The following is a 6000-nucleotide window of genomic DNA, read 5'->3' as shown; positions in this document are numbered from 1 at the left end:
TAGAATATATTTTCATATTGAACCATAGATTGTTTTTATTTATTTACACAAAAATGTTTTATTTAAATAAGAAGGCATACCCAATCAGTAATGAAAGACATGCAGAGTTTGCTAATAAAGGAAAACTCACCATCTTGAAAGCGGAAAAATGAATCAAGATATTTGCCTTACGCCGTACCCTTATAAGAAGAAATTTGATATGAAAGTGGTGTTTGGAAAATAAAGACACAAAGTTACCTTAAATAACAAGTTACAAATGAAGAACATATTATTGTCCTTTTTTGATACAATACTAAAAATTAAATAGAATATTGGAAAGATATAATTCCGTTGAAGAAACTATTTTTTTATTTTTGAATTCGCCCAAAGGTCCCATATTTACCTATTTTATTCACCCAAAGGTCCATTTTATTTATCAAAAAATTATCATCCTTAAGGCAAAGACCAACTTATGTTTATCAATTTTAGTTGCATGAACTTTAACCTTCTTTAATATTAAACATAATGCTGCCATTAATGATAAGCATTTAACTAATATAATTGTGTTGTAAACAGATAATTAATTGCTAATACGCACTAGAATATGTTTTCATATTGAAGCATAGATTGTTCTTAAGTTATTTACACAAAAATGTTGTATTTTAATACTAAATCATATCCGATTAGAAATAGAAAACATGAAGAGTTTGCTAATTAAGGAAAACTGACCATCTTGAAAGCAGAACAATGAATCAAAATATTTGCCTCACGCCATACCCTTTTAAGAAGAAGGGTCATATGAAGGTGGTGTTCGAAAAATAAAGACACAAAGTTACCTTAAATAACAAGTGACTACTGAAGAACATATTATTTTTTTTTTTGATACAATACTAATAATTAAATAGAATATTGGAAAGAAATAATTCAGATGAAGAAACTATTTTTTATTTTTGAATTCGCCCAAAGGTCCCATATTTACTTATTTTATTCACCCAAAGGTCCCTTTTATTGATAAAAAAATATCAACCTTAAGGCAAAGACCAACTTATGTTTATCAATTTTAGTTGCATGAACTTTAACCTTCTTTAATATAAAACATAATGCTGCCTTCAATGATAAGCATTTTACTAATATAACAGTGTAGTATATAGATAGTTAATTGCTTATACGCACTAGAAAATATTTTCATATTGAAGCATAGATTGTTCTTTAGTTATTTACACAAAAATGTTTTATTTAAATAAGAAGGCATATCCAATCAGTAATGAAAGACATGCAGAGTTTGCTAATAAAGGAAAACTCACTCTCTTGAAAGCGGAACAATGAATCAAGATATTTGCCTTACGCAGTACCCTTTTAAGAAGAAAGTTGATATGAAAGTGGTGTTCGAAAAATAAAGACACAACGTTACCTTAAATAACAAGTGACAAATGAAGAACATATTACTGTCCTTTTTTGATAAAATACTTATATTAAATAGAATATTGGAAAAAAAAATTCCGATGAAGAAACAATTTTTTATTTTTGAATTCGCCCAAAGGTCCCATATTTACCTATTTTATTCACCCAAAGGTCCCTTTTATTTATCAAAAAATTATCATCCTTAAAGCAAAGACCAACTTATGTTTATCAATTTTAGTTGGATGAACTATAACCTTCTTTAATATAAAACTTAATGCTGCCATTAATGATAAAATAGGGACGAAAGATACCAAAGGGACAGTCAAACTCATAAATCTAAAACAAACTGACAACGCCATGGCTTAAAATGAAAAAGACAAACAGAAAAACAACAGTACACATGAATAATTAAGGAAAACTGACCATCTTGAAAGCGGAACAATGAATCAAAATATTTGCCTCACGCCATACCCTATCAAGAAGAAGGGTCATATGAAGGTGGTGTTCGAAAAAATAAAGACACAAAGTTACCTTAAATAACAAGTGACAAATAAAGAATATATTATTGTCCTTTTTTGATACAATACTAATAATTAAATAGAATATTGGAAAGAAATAATTCCGATGAAGAAACTTTTTTTTTATTTTTGAATTCGCCCAAAGGTCCCATATTTACTTATTTTATTCACCCAACGGTCCCTTTAATTGTACAAAAAATTATCAACCTTAAGGTAAATACCAACTTATGTTTATCAATTTTAGTTGCATGAACCTTCTGTGATATAAAACATAATGCTGCCTTCAATGATAAGCATTTTACTAATATAACAGTGTAGTATATAGATAATTAACTGCTTATACGCACAAGAAAATATTTTCATATTGAATCATAGATTGTTCTTTAGTTATTTTCACAAAAATGTTATATTTAAATAACAAGGCATATCCAATCAGTAATGAAAGACGTGCAGAGTTTGCTAATAAAGGAAAACTCACAATCTTGAAAGCAGAAAAATGAATCAAGATATTTGCCTTACGCCGTACCCTTTGAAGAAGAAATTTGATATGAAAGTGGTGTTCGGAAAATAAAGACACAAAGTTACCTTAAATAACAAGTGACAATTAAAGAACATATTATTGTCCTTTTTTTATACAATACTAATAATTAAATAGAATATTGAAAAGAAATAATTCCGATGAAGAAACTATTTTTTATTTTTAAATTCGCCCAAAGGTCCCATATTTACTTATTTTATTCACCCAAAGGTCCCTTTTATTGATAAAAAAAATATCAACCTTAAGGCAAATACCAACTTATGTTTATCAATTTTAGTTGCATGAACTTTAACCTTCTTTAATATAAAACATAATGCTGCCTTCAATGATAAGCATTTTACTAATATAACAGTGTAGTATATAGATAATTAATTGCTAATACGCACTAGAAAATATTTTTATATTGAAGCATAGATTGTTCTTTAGTTTTTTTACACAAAAATGTTTTATTTAAATAAGAAGGCATATCCAATCAGTAATGAAAGACATGCAGAGTTTGCTAATAAGGGAAAACTCACCGTCTTGAAAGCGGAACAATGAATCAAGATATTTGCCTTACGCCTTACCCTTTTAAGAAGAAAGGTCATATAAAGTTTGTGTGCGGTAAAAAAAAGACACAACGTTACCTTTAATAACAAGTGACAAATGAAGAACATAGTATTGTTCTTTCTTGATACAATACTTCTTATTGAATAGAATGTTGGAAAGAAATAACTCCGATGAAGAAACTATTTTTTTTATTTTTGAATTCGCCCAAACGTCCCATATATACCTATTTTATTCACCCAAAGGTCCATTTTATTTATCAAACAATTATCAACCTTAAGTCAAAGACCAACTTATGTTTATCAATTTTAGTTGCATGGATTTTAACCTTCTTTTATATAAATCATAATGCTGCCATTAATGATAAGCATTTTACTAATATAATAGTGTAGTATATAGATAATTAATTGCTTATACGCACTAGAAAATATTTTCATATTGAAGCATAGATTGTTCTTTAGTTATTTAAACAAAAATGTTGTATTTAATGACAAAGGCATATCCGATCAGAAATGGAAAACATGGAGATTTTGCATATAAAGGAAAACTCACCATCTTGGAAGCGGAAAAATAAATCAAGAAAATTGCCTTACGCCTTACCCTTTTAAGAAGAAAGGTCATATAAAGTTTGTGTGCGTAAAAGAAAGACACAACGTTACCTTAAATAACAAGTGACAAATGAAGAACACATTATTGTCCTTTATTGATACAATACTAATAATTGAATAGAATAATGGAAAGAAATAACTCCGATGAAGAAACTTTTTTTTTTATTTTTGAATTCGCCAAAAGGTCCCATATTAACTTATTTTATTTACCCAAAGGTCCCTTTTATTTATCAAACAATTATCAACCCTAAGGCAAAGACCAACTTATGTTTATCAATTTTAGTTGCATGAATTTTAACCTTCTTTCATATAAAGCATAATGCTGCCATTAAAGATAAGCATTTTATTATTATAGTAGTATAGTATATAGATAATTAATTGCCTATAGGCACTAGAAAATATTTTCATATTAAAGCATATATTGTTCTTAAGTTATTTACACAAAAATGTTTTATTTAAATACAAAGGCATATCCGATTAAAAATGGAAAACATGGAGAGTTTGCTTATAAAGGAAAACTCACCATCTTGAAAGCGGAACAATGAATCAAGACATTTGCCTCACGCCTTACCCTTTTAAGAAGAAAGGTCATATCAAGGTGGTGTTCGAAAAATAAAGACATAAAGTTACCTTAAATAACAAGTGACAAATGAAGAACATATTATTGTCCTTTTTTGATACAATACTAATAATTAAATAGAATATTGGAAAGAAATAATTCCGATGAAGAAACTATTTTTTTTATTTTTGAATTCGCCCAAAGGTCCCATATTTACCATTTTTATTCACCCAAAGGTCCCTTTTATCTATCAAAAAATTATCATCCAAGGCAAAGACCAACTTATGTTCATCAATTTTAGTTGCATGAACTTTAACCTTCTTTAATATAAAACATAATGCTGCCTTCAATGATAAGCATTATACTTATATAACAGTGTATAGATATAGGAAGATGTGGTGTGAGTGCCAATGAGACAACTCTCCATCCAAATAACAATTTAAAAAGTAAACCATTATAGGTTAAAGTACGGCCTTCAACACGGAGCCTTGGCTCACACCGAACAACAAGCTATAAAGGGCCCCAAAATTACCATTCAAACGGGAAAACCAACAGTCTAATCTATATAAACAAACCGAGAAACGAGAAGCACGTATATATTACATAAACAGATTACAACTACTGTACATCAGATTCCTGACTTAGGACAGGTGCAAACATTTGCAGCGGGTTTAACGTTTTAATGGATCCAAACCTTCTCCCTTTTTCTGAAACAATATCATAACATCAAAACATAGAAAAACATACGATAAAATATCAATTGGCAGACTTAACTCAATCAAAAAACGTATATAGATAATTAATTGCTTATACGCACTAGAAAACATTTTCATATTGAAGCATAGATTGTTCTTAGGTTATTCACACAAAAATGTTTAATTAAAATAAAAAGGCATATCCAATCAGAAATGAAAGACATGCAGAGTTTGCTAATAAAAGAAAACTCACATTCTTGAAAGCGGAACAATGTATCAAGACATTTGCCTCACGCCTTACTCTTTTAAGAAGAAAGGTCATATGAAGGTGGTGTTCGAAAAATAAAGACACAAATTTACCTTAAATAACAAGTGACAAATGAAGAACATATCATTGTCCTTTTTTTATACAATATTAATATTTGAATAGAATATCGGAAAGAAATAATGCCGATGAAGAAACCATTTTTTTATTTTTGAATTCGCCCAAAGGTCTTATATTTACTTATTTTATTCACCCAAAGGTCCCTTTTATTTATCAAAAAATTATCAATTTTAAAGCAAAGACCAACTTATGTTTATCAATTTTAGTTGCATGAACTTCAACCTTCTTTAATATAAAACATAATGCTGTCATTAATGAAAACCATTTTACTAATATAGGAGTGTAGTATATATATAATTTATTGCTTTTACGAGCGTCACTGATGAGTCTTATGAAGACGAAACGTGCGTCTGGCGTACTAAATTATAATCCTTGTACCTTTGATAACTATTTATACGCACTAGAATATATTTTCATATTGAAGCATAGATTGTTCATTTACATAAAAATGTTTAATTTGAATAAAATGGCGTATCCTATCTATAATGAAAGACATGCATAATTTGCTAATAAAGGAAAACTCAACATCACCATTTCAAGAAATAACTGTGATAAGTTATGTTTTCTTTATTAAATCTCTCAATATTTTAAAACCTCAGCATGAGACTACTGTTGAGATTTCGGAACCCCCCCCCCCCAAAAAAAACCCCAACCCAGCATCATCTAAAGAACGGAACAACGAATCAATACATTTGCCGTACGCCTTACCCTTTTTAGAAGAAAGATGACATGATGGTGGTGTAAAAAAATAAAGAAACAAAGTTACCTCAA

This window comes from Mytilus trossulus, chromosome 1, assembly GCF_036588685.1.
Source record: "Mytilus trossulus isolate FHL-02 chromosome 1, PNRI_Mtr1.1.1.hap1, whole genome shotgun sequence".
Taxonomy (NCBI): Eukaryota; Metazoa; Mollusca; class Bivalvia; order Mytilida; family Mytilidae; genus Mytilus; species Mytilus trossulus.
The sequence above is the reverse complement of the archived record's forward strand: the minus strand, read 5'-3'. Positions refer to the sequence as shown.